We start from the raw sequence: 17169 nt of genomic DNA, 5'->3' as shown, positions 1-17169 counted from the left end.
GCCCGAGTACAAGTAATGCTCGGTATCGGGACAACTCTAATATTTATATTTATATATATATATATATATATATATATATATATATATATATATATATATATATATATATATATATATATATATTACACGCACACTTTTATAAATCTAGGTAAACCAACATTTTAAAACATTTTTTTTACTTGAGCTTCGGAATGTTTTACTCCCTTGACCAGGCCATTTAACTTGCAATTGTGTGGTCATGCCACACTGTACCCAAATTAAATTTTTATCATTTTTTTTCACACAAATAGAGCTTTCTTTTGGTGGTATTTGATCAACACTAAGTTTTTTTATTTTTTTGCGATATCTATGAAAAAAGACAGGAAGCAGCTCTCCAGTTCTTTGTGTACAGTTTTTAGGGCAGTGTTTCTCAACTCCAGTCCTCAAGGCTCACCCCAACAGGTCATGTTTTCAGGCTTTCCATTATTTTGCACAGGTGATTTGATCATTTTCACTGCCTTAGTAATTACCACAGCCATTTCATCTAAAGGGAAATCCTGAAAACATGACCTGTTGGGGTGTCTTGAGGACTGGAGTTGAGAAACACTGCTGTAGGGGCTTGTAGCAGCACAGATGGCTCATTGAGGGAATTCCTCCAGTGCTAAAGCTAAACGTTTGCCCATCAGCCACTTGCCACATAGCTGGAAGTAGAGGACTCCCAGGCTGCCATCTCTGCTTCGCCTCCTTCCCAGTTTTAGCTGTTCGACCAGCCAGAGCAGCCACCTGTGAGGGTGCTAAAAGGAGAGTTCGGCCACACCCCCAGCCTACCTGTCCACCACCTCTTCAGCCCGGGGAAATAAAGCTGGGAGCTGTAGTTCTCATGTCTTGGAAGCTAAAATATGTAAAAATCTATGCATAAAACAGTAATAAAGCTGAAATCAAACCTTTATTATTGCACCTTACCAATTCTTAAATATGATGGCTGCATTATTTTTTTTTCTTTCTTTTTTTTTCCCCATTTAGTGACCCAGCAAGTTAGGGCCCTTTCACACTGGGGCGGGGGCAGCGTCGGCGGTAAAACGTCGCTATTGTAAGCGGCGCTTTACCGTCGGTATTCGGCTGCTAGCGGGGCGGTTTTACCCCCTGCTAGCGGCCGAGAAAGGGTGAAAAACCACCGCAAAGCGCCTCTGCCGAGGCGCTTTGCCGGCGGTATAGCCGCACTGTCCCATTGATTTAAATGTGAAGGAGCGGTATACACTCCGCTCCTTCACCTCTCCGAAGATGCTGCTAGCAGGACTTTTTTCCCGTCCTGCTAGCGCACCGCTCCTTTGTGAAAGCCCTCGGGGGTTTCACATTGGAGAGACAGCAGCGGCTGTTTCGGGTCGGTTTGCAGGCGCTATTATTAGCGCAATAGCGCCTGCAAACCGCCCCAGTGTGAAAGGGCCCTAAGTCTGTTTTTTCAAAATAAAAAAAAACAGTTTGCTGTAGCTGCTTGTGCGACTGTAGTGTGAGCTGGAGTTTGGCTTCAGTTAGTGTATCTATAAATCTTTTAGTAGATCTAACACTCCCCTCCCTAAGGATTAATAATACTGCTATCCAAAGGACCCCCTGTGCTCCTTCATCCAGGGTGGAGGCACACTAATACAGGAGGTGTGTTACTGGCCAGATCACCATGTAAAAAGAGAGGAGAAAAAGCCCCCAAAAAATAGAAAATGAGTGCACCCACCACTAATGATTGGTAAATTTCAATAGATTACATTTTTGGTTTGGGATTTAACCACTTAAGCCCCGGACCATTTGGCTGCCCAAAGACCAGAGCACTTTTTGCGATTCGGCACTGCGTCACTTTAACTGACAATTACGTGGTCGTGCAACGTGGCTCCCAAACAAAATTGACGTCCTTTTTTCCCCACAAATAGAGCTTTCTCTTGGTGGTATTTGATCACCTCTGCTGTTTTTATTTTTTGCGCTATAAACAAAAAATAGTGACAATTTTGAAAAAAACGCATTTTTTTTTACTTTTTGCTATAATAAATATCCCCAAAAAATATATAAAAAAACATTTTTTTTCCTCAGTTTAGGCCGATACCTATTCTTCTACATATTTTTGGTAAAAAAAAAAGGCAATAAGCGCTTGGTTTGCGCAAAACTTATAGCGTCTACAAAATAGGGGCTAGTTTTATGGCGTTTTTATTACCATTCACATTTATACAGCGATCAGTGTGATTAAAAATGCAATGATTACTGTGTAAATGTGACTGGCATTAAAGGGGTTAACACTAGGTGGCGCTGTAGGGGTTAAGTGTGTCCTAGGGAGTGATTCTAACCGAGGGGGCTGGGCTATGTGTGACATGACACTGATCACCGCTCCCGATTTACAGGGAACGGTGATCAGTGTCCTCCTGTCACTAGGCAGAACGAGGAAATGCTTGGTTTACATCAGCATTTTTCCCGTTCCTCCTCTCCGTGAGACGATTGCAGGTACCCCTGCGGACATCGTGTCCGCGGGACCCGCGATCACACTTATGGATCTTGCGGAATAGATTTAAAGGGACGTACCTGTACACCCATTAGCCTGTCAGTGCCATTGTGTCAACGTATATCTACATTAGGCGGTCGGCAATCGGTTAATACTGCTTTAAGTGGTACATTATCAATAATTTTGTTGGCCAAATGAGCTTTAGATGCACAACTGATTCTTGGGGTATAAAGGAGGTTTTTTTAAGTTCTGCTTAACCGCTTCAGCCCCGGAATTATTTACCCCTTGACCAGGCCATTTTTTGCGATACGGCACTGTTACTTTAACCGACAATTGCACAGATGTGTGACGCTGTACCCAAATAAAATTGATGCCTTTTTTTTCGGTGGTATTTGATCACCTCTGCGGTTTTTATTTTTTGTGCTATAAACAAAAAAAGAGTGACAATTTTTGAAAAAAAATTAACTTTTTCCTATAATACATATCCAATAAAAAAATGTGTAAAAACTAATTTTTTCATCAGTTTAGGCCGATATGTATGTATTCTACATATATTTGGTAAAAAAAAAATCCCAATAAGTGTATATTGATTGGTTTGCGCAAAAGTTATAGCGTCTACAAAATAGGGGAAAGATTTAGGGACTTTTTATTTTAATTTTTTTTATTTTTACTAGTAATGGTGGGGATTAGCGATAATTTTTTTTTCTTGGTGGGATTGCGGCGTACAAATCTGACCCTAAGGGATGCTTTTTGGTGACCAGTGACACCAGTACAGTGATCAGTGCTATAAAAATGCAGTGATTACTGTATAATTCACTGGCAGGGAAGGGGTTAACACTAGGGGTGATCAAAGGGTTAAGTGTTTCCTAGGAAGGTGCTTTCTAACTGTCAGGGGGATGGACTGACTGGGAATAAAGAGAGATCGCTGTTCCTGATCGCTAGGGACAGCTGATCTCTCTCTCCTCCTGTCAGAACAGGAGTCCGCCTTGTTTACATAGGCAGATCCCCTTTCTGCCTCTGTGAGGAGCAATCGCGGGTGCCCGGCAGCCACCGGGCACACGCATCGGCTACCGAGCCCTGTATCTATTACATGCAATAGAGCTGCCCTGCTGTAGTATATGTGCAAGTGGTTAAAAGAAATAGACCTGTTCTCTCACAACAGTGAGCGCTGACAAACTCCAAACTGTGCAGAGAGATTGTAATAGTGGTAGTACTGATTAATCTCCCTGACGGTTTTCCCGAGTGTGGCTCGGGGTTAAATTTCAGTACCATTAGCGGTAACCCCGAGCCACACTCGGGATTGCATTACAGGATCCTGGTGCAGTGTACATACCTTGTCCCCAGGATCCTGCAATGTCCCCCCACTGTGTCTGCGGGCTGTGTCCTCAGCCCGAAGCTCTGTGTGCCGAGCTCCTTTCCCTGCGAGTGTCGTGACGCACGGGGGCGGAGCCCGGCAGCAAATTCAAATAGAAAATATATAACACATGCAGTACACTGTAATCTTACAGATTACATTACTGTATCAAATCATTTCACATCCCTTTTGTCCCTAGTGGTTTGTCCAGTGCCCTGCATGCAGTTTTATATTTTATATACTGTTCTTTCTGAGTGGAAACTTGAGATTGTCCATAGCAACTAAAAAGTGTCCCTTTACTTAAAAAGTGTTTTTAGACCAGCTAGAAAACAGAGAAATTAGAACACTTGCATAATTGAGCGATAGTGAATCGTGGGGAAATTTAATTTTATTATTATATTATTTTTTATAATTATTTATAGTTATTATAATTTATGATTTTGTGTTTCAAACTTTATCATAGCCAGGATGTCTACTAGACTCTTGTTTGGACAGATTTAAGTGTGTTATTGCTAAGAATTACAGGCCTACAATATAAAACGCCAAATTTCTATGCAAAACAATTGTACCGCTTTGAGATGCAAAAATCTGACATAATCATACCCTCAGGGTGGTTAATGTGCCACCCTTATTTTCCTCAGAATTTGCAAGTTGGTAACAAAAAACGGTTGATTTTAAATCTCTGTGCTCGGCATTAATGGAAGATGACACATTTTACAAACCAAAGTTCGGCATAAAACGTATTTGTCCAGTCGAGGGAGTGCAGTTTGAGCATTTTAAAATCTGTGAATTTTTTTTTTTTTTACCTAAAACTGAACTTTTATACATCTCATCCCTCCTATTCCATGATGGTGTTCTATTCCAAAAACGTGACTACACTAATGTATAAAGGTACAAATCGGCTAGATACCAAACATGTCTAATTTACAAGGTTGGGAAGGCACATAAGCTATATTAGACCTCCTAAGAGAAATATACTTTACATTGGAGCTGCACGATTTAGCTAAAATGAGAATCACAATTTTTTTGCTTGAAATAAAGATCACGATTCTCGCGGTGTAACATCATCCTTTTAGTTTTTTTTTTAAATGAATTGAAGTGTATATTTTCACAAAAAATTGTGTTTGAAAGATACAGTGTGATATAAAATATTGCAACAACTGCCATTTTATTCTCTAGGGTGTCTAGTAAAAAATATAATGTTTGGAGGTTCTAAGTAATTTTCTAGCAAAAAATACTGATTTCAACTTGTAAGCAACAAGTGTCAGAAAAAGGCATAGTCTTTAACCACTTGCCGACCGCCGCACGACTATATACGTCGACAGAGCGGCACGGGCAGGCAAAAGGACGTATATGTACGTCCTTGCCTGCCCGCGGGTGGGGGGTCCGATCGGACCCCCCCCCCCCGGTGCCTGCGGCGGTCGGCAAATCTCCCCCGGCGATCGGAGGTGAGGGGGAGGCCATCCATTCGTGGCCCCCCCCTCGCGATCGCTCTCAGCCAATGGGATCATTTCCCTGCCTCTGTATTGTACACAGAGGCAGAGGAAATGATGTCATCTCTCCTCGGCTCGGTATTTTCCGTTCCGGGCCGAGGAGAGAAGACTGCAATGTGAGTGCACCAACACACTACACACAGTAGAACATGCCAGGCACACTAAACACCCCGATCCCCCCCCCTCGATCGCCCCCCGATCCCCCCCCAATCACCCCCCCCCCCCCGTCACAAACTGACACCAAGCAGGTTTTTTTTTTTTTTTTTTTCTGATTACTGTATTGGTGTCAGTTTGTGACAGTTAGTGTCAGGGCAGTGAGTGTTAGGCCCCTGTAGGTCTAGGGTACCCCCCTAACCCCCCCTAATAAAGTTTTAACCCCTTGATCACCCCCTGTCACCAGTGTCGCTAAGCGATCATTTTTCTGATCGCTGTATTAGTGTCGCTGGTGACGCTAGTTAGGGACGTAAATATTTAGGTTCGCCGTCGGAGTTTTATAGCGACAGGGACCCCCATATACTATCTAATAAATGTTTTAACCCCTTGATTGCCCCCTAGTTAACCCTTTCACCACTGATCACTGTATAACCGTTACGGGTGACGCTGGTTAGTTTGTTTATTTTTTATAGTGTCAGGGCACCCGCCGTTTATTACCGAATAAAGATTTAGCCCCCTGATCGCCCGGCGGTGATATGCGTCGCCCCAGGCAGCGTCAGATTAGCGCCAGTACCGCTAACACCCACGCACGCAGCATACGCCTCCCTTAGTGGTATAGTATCTGTACAGATCAATATCTGATCCGATCAGATCTATACTAGCGTCCCCAGCAGTTTAGGGTTCCCAAAAACACAGTGTTAGCGGGATCAGCCCAGATACCTGCTAGCACCTGCGTTTTGCCCCTCCGCCCAGCTCGGCCCAGCCCACCCAAGTGCAGTATCGATCGATCACTGTCACTTACAAAACACTAAACGCATAACTGCAGCGTTCGCAGAGTCAGGCCTGATCCCTGCGATCGCTAACAGTTTTTTTGGTAGCATTTTGGTGAAATGGCAAGCACCAGCCCCAGGCAGCGTCAGGTTAGTGCCAGTAGCGCTAACACCCACGCACTGTACACCTCCCTTAGTGGTATAGTATCTGAACGCATCAATATCTGATCCGATCAGATCTATACTAGCGTCCCCAGCAGTTTAGGGTTCCCAAAAACGCAGTGTTAGCGGGATCAGCCCAGATACCTGCTAGCACCTGCGTTTTGCCCCTCCGCCCGGCCCAGCCCAGCCCACCCAAGTGCAGTATCGATCGATCACTGTCACTTACAAAACACTAAATGCATAACTGCAGCGTTCGCAGAGTCAGGCCTGATCCCTGCGATCGTTAACAGTTTTTTTGGTAGCGTTTTGGTGAACTGGCAAGCGCCAGCGGCCTAGTACACCCCGGTCGTAGTCAAACCAGCACTGCAGTAACACTTGGTGACGTGGCGAGTCCCATAAGTGCAGTTCAAGCTGGTGAGGTGGCAAGCACAAATAGTGTCCCGCTGCCACCAAGAAGACAAACACAGGCCCGTCATGCCCATAGTGCCCTTCCTGCTGCATTCGCCAATCCTAATTGGGAACCCACCACTTCTGCAGCGCCCGTACTTCCCCCATTCACATCCCCAACCAAATGCAGTCGGCTGCATGAGAGGCATTTTTATGTCCTCCCGAGTACCCCTACCCAACGAACCCCCCCAAAAAAGATGTTGTGTCTGCAGCAAACTCGGATATAGGCGTGACACCCACTATTATTGTCCCTCCTGTCCTGACAATCCTGGTCTTTGCATTGGTGAATGTTTTGAACGCTACCATTCACTAGCTGAGTATTAGCGTAGGGTACAGCATTGCACAGACTAGGACACACTTTCACAGGGTCTCCCAAGATGCCATCGCATTTTGAGAGACCCGAACCTGGAACCGGTTACAGTTATAAAAGTTACAGTTACAAAAAAAGTGTAAAAAAAAAAAAAAAAAAAAAACACAAACAAAAATATAAAATAAAAAATAATAGTTGTCGTTTTATTGTTCTCTCTCTATTCTCTCTTTCTCTATTCTCTCTATTGTTCTGCTCTTTTTTACTGTATTCTATTCTGCAATGTTTTATTGTTATTATGTTTTATCATGTTTGCTTTTCAGGTCTGCAATTTTTTATACTTTACCGTTTACTGTGCTTTATTGTTAACCATATTTTTGTCTTCAGGTACAGCATTCACGACTTTGAGTGGTTATACCAGAATGATGCTTGCAGGTTTAGGTATCTTGGTATCATTCTTTTCAGCCAGCGGTCGGCTTTCATGTAGAAGCAATCCTAGCGGCTAATTAGCCTCTAGACTGCTTTTACAAGCAGTGGGAGAGAATGCCCCCCCCCCCCACCGTCTTCCGTGTTTTTCTCTGGCTCTCCTGTCTCAACAGGGAACCTGAGAATGCAGCCGGTGATTCAGCCAGCTGACCATAGAGCTGATCAGAGACCAGAGTGGCTCCAAACATCTCTATGGCCTAAGAAACCGGAAGCTACGAGCATTTTATGACTTAGATTTCGCCGGATGTAAATAGCGCCATTGGGAAATTGGGAAAGCATTTTATCATACCGATCTTGGTGTGGTCAGATGCTTTGAGGGCAGAGGAGAAATCTAGGGTCTAATAGACCCCAATTTTTTCAAAAAAGAGTACCTGTCACTACCTATTGCTATCATAGGGGATATTTACATTCCCTGAGATAACAATAAAAATGATTAAAAAAAAAAAAAAAATGAAAGGAACAGTTTTAAAATAAGATAAAAAAGCAAAAAAATAATAAAGAAAAAAAAAAAAAGCACCCCTGTCCCCCCTGCTCTCGCGCTAAGGCGAACGCAAGCGTCGGTCTGGCGTCAAATGTAAACAGCAATTGCACCATGCATGTGAGGTATCACCGCGACGGTCAGATCGAGGGCAGTAATTTTAGCAGTAGACCTCCTCTGTAAATCTAAAGTGGTAACCTGTAAAGGCTTTTAAAGGCTTTTAAAAATGTATTTATTTTGTTGTCACTGCACGTTTGTGCGCAATTGTAAAGCATGTCATGTTTGGTATCCATGTACTCGGCCTAAGATCATCTTTTTTATTTCATCAAACATTTGGGCAATATAGTGTGTTTTTTCCCCAAAAAATGCGTTTGAAAAATCGCTGCGCAAATACTGTGTGAAAAAAAAAAATGAAACACCCACCATTTTAATCTGTAGGGCATTTGCTTTAAAAAAATATATAATGTGTGGGGGTTCAAAGTAATTTTCTTGCAAAAAAAAATAATTTTTTCATGTAATCAAAAAGTGTCAGAAAGGGCTTTGTCTTCAAGTGGTTAGAAGAGTGGGTGATGTGTGACATAAGCTTCTAAATGTTGTGCATAAAATGCCAGGACAGTTCAAACCCCCCCAAATGACCCCATTTTGGAAAATAGACACCCCAAGCTATTTGCTGAGAGGCATGTCAAGTCCATGGAATATTTTATATTGTGACACAAGTTGCGGGAAAGAGACAAATTATTATTTATTTATTTTTTTTTTGCACAAAGTTGTCACTAAATGATATATTGCTCAAACATGCCATGGGAATATGTGAAATTACACCCCAAAATACATTCTGTTGCTTCTCCTGAGTACGGGGATACCACATGTGTGAGACTTTTTGGGAGCCTAGCCACGTATGGGACCCCGAAAACCAAGCACCGCCTTCAGGCTTTCTAAGGGCGTAAATTTTTGATTTCACTCTTCACTGCCTATCACAGTCTCGGAGGCCATGGAATGCCCAGGTGGCACAAACCCCCCCCAAATGACCCCATTTTGGAAAGTAGACACCCCAAGCTATTTGCTGAGAGGTATAGTGAGTATTTTGCAGACCTCACTTTTTGTCACAAAGTTTTGAAAATTAAAAAAAGAAAAAAAAAATTTTTTTTTTTGTCTTTCTTCATTTTCAAAAACAAATGAGAGCTGCAAAATACTCACCATGCCTCTCAGCAAATAGCTTGGGGTGTCTACTTTCCAAAATGGGGTCATTTGGGGGGGGTTTGTGCCACCTGGGCATTCCATGGCCTCCGAAACTGTGATAGGCAGTGAAGAGTGAAATCAAAAATGTACACCCTTAGAAATCCTGAAGGCGGTGATTGGTTTTCGGGGTCCCGTACGCGGCTAGGCTCCTAAAAAGTCCCACACATGTGGTATCCCCGTACTCAAGAGAAGCAGCAGAATGTATTTTGGGGTGCAATTCCACATATGCCCATGACCTGTGTGAGCAATATATCATTTAGTGACAACTTTGCGCAAAAAAAATAAAAAAAAAAATAAATAAATTGTCACTTTCCCGCAACTTGTGTCAAAATATAAAATATTCCATGGACTCAACATGCCTCTCAGCAAATAGCTTGGAGTGTCTACTTTCCAAAATGGGGTCATTTGGGGGGGTTTGTGCCATCTGGGCATTTTATGGCCTTCAAAACTGTGATAGGTAGTGAGGAGTAAAATCAAAAATGTACGCCCTTAGAAATCCTGAAGGCAGTGATTGGTTTTCGGGGCCCCGTATGCGGCTAGGCTCCCAAAAAGTCCCACACATGTGGTATCCCCATACTCAGGAGAAGCAGCTAAATGTATTTTGGAGTGCAATTCCACATATGCCCATGGCCTGTGTGAGCAATATATCATTTAGTGACAACTTTTTGTAATTTTTTTTTTTTTTTTTTCATTATTCAATCACTTGGGACAAAAAAATTAAAGTTACGTACCGGTAACGTCTTTTCCTGTAGTCTTTCAGGACAGCCACAATAGAGAGATAGTCTCCTCCCCTTCCTCTGGAAACACTGCGCCAGCCCATAAAATCTCTCCTCCCCTGCCAGACCTCAGTTCTTTCAAGAGTACCTCCGGCCGCTGGGGAGACACAAGAACACATTAATAACATGCCAATCAATATCATTACCATATTGCGTTCTGGTCTTTAATAAGACCCCCCCAAGCTTAGGGTGGGTAACTAGGGCTGTCCTGAAAGACTACAGGAAAAGACGTTACCGGTACGTAACTTTAATTTTCCCTTTCCGTCATTTCAGGACAGCCACAATAGAGAGGATAATCGAGCACTTACCAATTAGGGTGGGACTACAGCTTGCAGAACTTTTCGCCCAAAAGCCTGCTCACCTGCCGCCACCAGGTCCACTCTGTAATGTCTAACAAAAGTGGAGTAGCTGGACCATGTTGCTGCCTTGCATATTTGCTCTGGCGTTGCTCCAGCCTTCTCTGCCTGGGAAGTTGCCACTGCTCTGATGGAGTGTGCCTTTATGCCTCTAGGGACCTCCTTCCCCGCTAAAGAATATGCCTGCCCAATAGCTAATCTAAGCCACCTGGCAATCGTGCGTCGGGACGCTCTGAGACCCTTTCTGGCCCCAGAAAATAAAATAAATAGAGAATCAGACTTCCTTATTGTCTTAGTCATCTCTAGGTATTGTAGGATACACCTCCTTACATCTAAAAAATGAAATCTTAGTTCCCTTTCACCTGAAGGATTGGGACAAAACGAGGGTAGGACTATTTCCTGGCTTCTATGAAAGCTTGACGCCACCTTTGGCAAAAAAGCTGGATCAGTCTTAAGGACTATCCTGTCTGGCAAAATAACACAAAAAGGAGGTCTAATTGATAACGCCTCAATTTCGCTGACCCTCCTGGCAGTTGTTACTGCAACTAAAAATACTGTTTTTAGGGTAAGTTCCTTTAACAGGCACTTGTCCAATGGCTCAAAGGGACTTCCCGTAAGGCTCTGTAAAACCAGAGATAGGTCCCACCCAGGAAAGGGAGGACCCCTGGTAGGTCTCTGTCTTGACAGTGCCTTAAAGAATCTGACCACCCATGGATTGGTAGCCAGAGACTTCTCCAGGTAAGCACTGAGTGCTGAAACCTGACTTTTAAGGGTAGCTACAGATAAACCCTTGTCCGCTCCACACTGCAGAAATTCCAACACAGCTACGGGACTCTGCACCGAGAAGGAGTTTTCTATGCACCATTTGTTGAAAAGGAGCCAGACCTTTTTGTAAATCTTACGGGTCTCCTTTTTCCTACTGTTGAGGAGGGTAGAGATCAAGCTCTCTGAAAACCCCTTGGATCTTAATATACCCTCCTCAGTAGCCAGGCCGCTAATTTCCACTGCTGCACCTGTGGGCAGAGGACTGGACCCTGCGACAGAAGATCCTTTCGAGGTGGAAGGAAAAGGGGAGGTTCCGCTGCTAACTGACTGAGGATTGAAAACCATGCCCTTTTCGGCCAATGTGGAGCTACCAGAATAAGAGAGGTGCTCTCTAATTGAAACTTCCTCAGAACCGCCGGTAATAGTACCGGAGGAGGGAAGGCATAACATGTCCTGAAATGCCAACTCTGAGATAATGCGTCCACTCCCAGTGCTCCTTCCCCTGCGTTTAGGGAGAAAAAACAGGGGGTTTTCGCGTTGTCTTTTGAAGCGAAAAGATCCACTTCCGGGGGTCCCCATTTCTCGGATATGAGATTGAAAACCTCCTGGTTGAGGGCCCAATCTCCTTCCTTTAGACTCCTCCGGCTGAGAAAATCTGCGATTATATTCCTCTCCCCTCTCAGAAAAACCGCTGAGAGTGAGAGAGTGTTGGACTCGGCCCAGCTTAGAATGTCTTCTGCTAGGGCCAGCAGACTTCCGCTCCTGGTGCCTCCCTGCTTGTTTATATAGGCCACGGTGGATGAGTTGTCCGACCGTACCTGTACATGGTGGCCCTGGAGTTCCTTTTTGAAGAATCTGAGGGCTAGGCCTACTGCCCTCAGCTCTTTCCAATTGGAAGACCTCTGCAGCTCGTCGCCCTTCCATGTGCCCTGCGCTAGAAGGGATCCCAGATGTGCCCCCCAGCCCTTGCCACTTGCATCCGTGGTTAGGATCTGTGGGACTGGGATGAGCCACAGACGTCCCTGTGACAAGTTCACTTCCTTCCTCCACCACCAAAGAGATCTCTTTATTTGATGGGGAACCTGTACTAAGGTGTCTAGATCCCTCTGACTGTGGTCCCATACTCTTAGTACATATGATTGTAGGGGGCGAAAATGTAATCCTGCCCACTGCACTGCTGGAAGAGTAGAAGTTAGAAGGCCTAATGTTGACATTATGGACCTCTTGGACACCAGATGGTTGCACTGGAGGGAGAGAACTGCTCTGTCCAGTTTTAGAATTTTTTCCCTTGGAAGAAAAACTCTTGAGAGCGTAGTGTCCAACAGGTACCCCAGGTACACAATGCGCTGTGAGGGAATGAGACTGGACTTTTCTAAGTTCAGCAGCCACCCCAAACCTGTTAGAACCCTCTTGGTTAGATCGAGGTCTCTGATCAACTGTTCTGGGGATACTGCAAAAAGAAGCAGGTCGTCCAGATAGGCTATAACTGATACCCCCTGGAGTCGCAGGAAGGCCAACGCCTCTGCCAGTACCTTTGTGAATATGCGGGGCGAGGAGGATAGCCCGAAGGGCAGCGCTTGAAACTGCAGATGCAGTATTGTGCCCTGCAGGTCTACTGCTAAACGGAGGAACCTCTGGGAGGTTTCTGCGATAGGGACGTGTAAATATGCGTCTCTGAGATCCAGAGACACCATATAACAGTTGTGTGGTAGCAGGGCCCTGACCGTAAAGATTGACTCCATGCGGAACCTTTTGTAGCAAATTGACCTGTTTAAGGGTTTTAAATTCAGAATCAGTCTGAATTTTCCCGAGGGCTTTTTCACCACAAATACGTGGGAATAGAACCCCTCTCCTTCCTGCCCCCTTGGTACTCTGTGAACTACGTTCTGAATCTCCAGTTCCTTCAGGGCGTCCACCAAAGCTTCGGCCCTTGCTGTGCAGCTGGGAAGCTTCGTAACAAGGAACCTTTGCGGGGGTGGTCTTGAGAATTCCAAGAGATACCCCCTTCTTATGACCCCCAGGATGAATCGATTGGGTGAGAGGGTCTCCCAATGTGGAAGGAAGGCCCCCAGTCTTCCTCCCACCGTCCCTAGAGAGTCATTGATCTTTACGGGCCTTCTCAGGAGGGCGAAAAATCGCCCCTCCTCTGCCCTTGCCTCTTTGGCCCCAAGTTTTCTTCCCTTGCTTGGGAGATTCCTTGCCTTTTTTCGGACGAAACCCCTTTCTCGTCTGAGCTGGGGCTTTCCTCTTAGGCGGAAAGGACTTCTTTTTGTCCGCTGTACGGTCTAAGACCGTCTCTAAACCAGGGCCAAAGAGTAGATCACCTGTCAGGGGTATCCCGCACAATTTGACCTTGGAGGCGGTGTCCCCCGGCCAAGTTTTCAGCCAGAGCGCTCTTCTGGCCGAATTCGCCAGCGCCGCTGATCTGGCCGACATACGGACTGACTCTGCTGAGGCGTCTGCAATGTATGCGATTCCTCGCAGAATCGTGGGGAACGAGGCTAGGATAGTCTCCTTGGCTGTGCCAGCTTCAATGTGCTCCTGAATCTGGAAAAGCCAGTGCTCTAAATTGCGGGCTACGACCGTAACAGCCATTTCTGGCTTTAAGTTACCCACAGTTGAGTCCCACGTCTTTTTTAGAAGTGAGTCTATCCTTTTGTCCATGACATCCGACAAAGCCCCCATATCCTCGAATGCCAGGTCTGTGTGTCTAGAGACCTGAGAGAAGGCGGCATCCAACTTGGGATTTTTATTCCAAATGGACGCTGGATCCTCTGAAAATGGAAACCTTCTCTTAAGGGAGCTAGAAAAGAAGGGTTTCCTCTCAGGATCCTGCCACTCCTTCTTAATCGTTTCCACCAGCACTTCATGTACTGGAAAAACTTTTCTTTTTTGATCTCCCAAGCCCTTATACATAAGGTCATGGAGAGATAGGGGTTTTTTATCCTCGTGTATCCCGAGGGTTGTATATATTGCCCCCAAGAGATCTTCCACCTCATCCAGGGACAATTTATACCTGGAGATTTTCCTGGACTCCCCGTCCTGGTCCTCCCCTTCTGATTCCTCATGGGAATCAGACGTGCCACTGTCCGGTTGCCTCTGCTCCACCCCGGAAGGGCCTGACATCTCCTCTGCCATAACTAAATTGGTAGATCTGGCAGGTGCAGAGCCCTGAGCATGAGGCGGGGTTGTGTCCTGCTGAATGGGTTTAGAGGGAAGCTTGAACGTCTCAAAAAAGGTTTTAAAAGATGAAAAGGTGGATGACAGCTCTTTCACAGAAGCTGCCAACCCAGACTGCTGTTCAGATTCCCTTTCCTTAACCAGGGAGTCTATGCACTCCTTACATAAAACTTTAGTCCATGCTTCCCCTAAACTGTCTCTACAAGAGGCACACTTCCTTTTAGAGACATGAGTGGACTTTGTTTTTTCTGTAGATTTCTGAAAATACATACAAAAAAAACATATTACTTCCAGCAAGTTTAAGTGGAAACAACCCTGGGGGAGTACCAGATCCATCTTAAGGGAACTGCGCTCACCCCCCCACCCCCTGACCACCCAGGGGGACTGCCCTCCCTCTAAGTAAGGAACCATACAAGAGGGAGAGCAAACCTTAGATAGAGAGGACCCCTCCCCAGGGAACTCTTACCTTTGGAAGGCTGGAGACAGCGTCCGAATGAGCTGCAGCATCTGCCTCAGACATGACTGCAGGTGGTTGCCTGTGTAGAGTCTCACACTGTGTACATGTGAAGCGACTCACTCCAGCCTGAGCCCGGCCCCCTATCAGCCCCGCGACCCGGAACCGGAAGTCGCGGTTCAAAGGGAAAGCGTCTGCCCCCCCGCCGGAAATGACGTCACCCGTCGTCCGGCCCGCTGGTTCCAAATTTTGCGGCCTGTATGGATACAGGGGAGAGCGGACTGTCTCCCTGCTGCGGCCCTGTGGACGCGATAGGGGTCCCCCACGACCTGATGCCGCGCTCGGCAAGGAAGGGGTGGCTTTCAGCTGCGGTATGTACCGCCACTCTTCATCCTGGAAGCCCCTGCTTCCCTAGGGATGATTTTCTTAGAAAGAGGCCACAGTCTCCCTGACTGCACCCGGCCTGGTTCCTCTGCACAGTGTCTCCCCACCGGAGGAAACACTAATAACTGAGGTCTGGCAGGGGAGGAGAGATTTTATGGGCTGGCGCAGTGTTTCCAGAGGAAGGGGAGGAGACTATCTCTCTATTGTGGCTGTCCTGAAATGACGGAAAGGGAAAAATGAATATTCAATGGGCTCAACATGCCTCTCAGCAATTTCCTTGGGGTGTCTACTTTCCAAAATGGGGTCATTTGTGGGGGTTTTGTACTGCCCTGTCATTTTAGCACCTCAAGAAATGACATAGGCAGTCATAAATTAAAGACTGTGTAAATTCCAGAAAATGTACCCTAGTTTGTAGGCGCTATAACTTTTGCGCAAACCAATAAATATACACTTATTGACATTTTTTTTTACCAAAGACATGTGGCCAAATACATTTTGGCCTAAATGTATGACTAAAATTGAGTTTATTGGATTTTTTTTAGAACAAAAAGTAGAAAATATCATTTTTTTTCAAAATTTTCGGTCTTTTTCCGTGTATAGCGCAAAAAATAAAAACGGCAGAGGTGATCAAATACCATCAAAAGAAAGCTCTATTTGTGGGAAGAAAAGGACGCAAATTTCGTTTGGTTACAGCATTGCATGACCGCGCAATTAGCAGTTAAAGCGACGCAGTGCCAAATTGTAAAAAGTGCTCTGGTCAGGAAGGGGGTAAATCCTTCCGGGGCTGAAGTGGTTAAGTGGCTAACTTGCCCTCATTTACAGACCGAAGTTCATCCCTTTTGATCTAAAAGAACTATAAACATTGTATCATTTGGTTATCTCAGCACTGAGCAATGTTGATAAACATTTGCCGGCTTTTTTTTTTTTTTTTGACAGCTCGGAGCAAAGAGCAGCTCTGCAGTTGTTACAAAGAATTGCGGAAATGCCGGATTAAGATAAGGGGGGTTAAATCGAGATTGCAATTTTTTTTTTTTTTTTACACACTTCTGTCCTAGGGTGGCTATGCTTACTCCAATGTATCTATGAAGGGAGCCATGGTTGCTACCCAGGCTGGACTCCAAACATGTCTTCCTCTCCATCTCCATTACATGGAGTTGGGGCCAATTAGTTTACAGAAGGAAGATAACGTGCTTTTTCTTGTATTTGCTGAAACTGTAATTAGCCTAAAAATGAAAACAAATGCAGTCACCACATCTATCCTTTAACCAATTCAGCCCCAGAAGGATTTACCCCCTTAATGACCAGACCATTTTTTGCGATGCAATGCTGCATTACTTTGTCAATTGCGCGGTCGTGCGATGCTGTACCCAAACAAAATTGATGTCCTTTTTTTCCCACAAATAGAGCTTTCTTTTGGTGGTATTTGATCACCTCCTGCGTTTTTTATTTTTTTTATTTTTTGCGCTATAAACAAAAGCGACAATTTTGGAAAAAAAAACTATTTTGTGCTATAAAACATAAAAAAAAAAAAAAAAATATAATTTCTTCATGAATTTAGGGCAATTCTGCTACATATTTTTGGTAAAAAAAAAACAAAGTGTATATTGATTGATTTGCACAAAAATTATAGTGCCTACAAAATAGGGGATAGATTTATGGCATTTTTATTTATTTATATATATATTTTTTTCAAATATAAAGTTTATTAAACTCCAAACATGGGCGGGGAACCCACCGATACATACAATTACACTGAGAAAAACCGTGTTACTATTGTAATTCGTAAAGAAGTATACATTATAGAACAGAACAGGCTTGCAAACAAAAGGTTCATAAACATATGTATTGTCTACCGTTAAGGTATATTCTGTGGCAATCCTCATCTCGTATCGGAATTATCTATTTAT

The 17169-nt window shown here is 44.6% G+C and overlaps 1 protein-coding gene across 1 annotated transcript in view; it reads left to right on the top strand.

Annotated features, from left to right (window-relative positions):
* Positions 1 to 17169, top strand: part of SLC39A6 (solute carrier family 39 member 6) — a 115382-nt gene that overhangs the window by 65236 nt on the left and 32977 nt on the right. The gene's annotated exons all lie outside the window — the stretch shown is intronic.

The sequence above is a fragment of the Aquarana catesbeiana genome, linkage group LG05 (genome assembly GCF_042186555.1).
Source record: "Aquarana catesbeiana isolate 2022-GZ linkage group LG05, ASM4218655v1, whole genome shotgun sequence".
NCBI lineage: Eukaryota > Metazoa > Chordata > Amphibia > Anura > Ranidae > Aquarana > Aquarana catesbeiana.
Note: the sequence above shows the minus strand (reverse complement) of the source record. Positions and strands in the feature narration are given on the sequence as shown.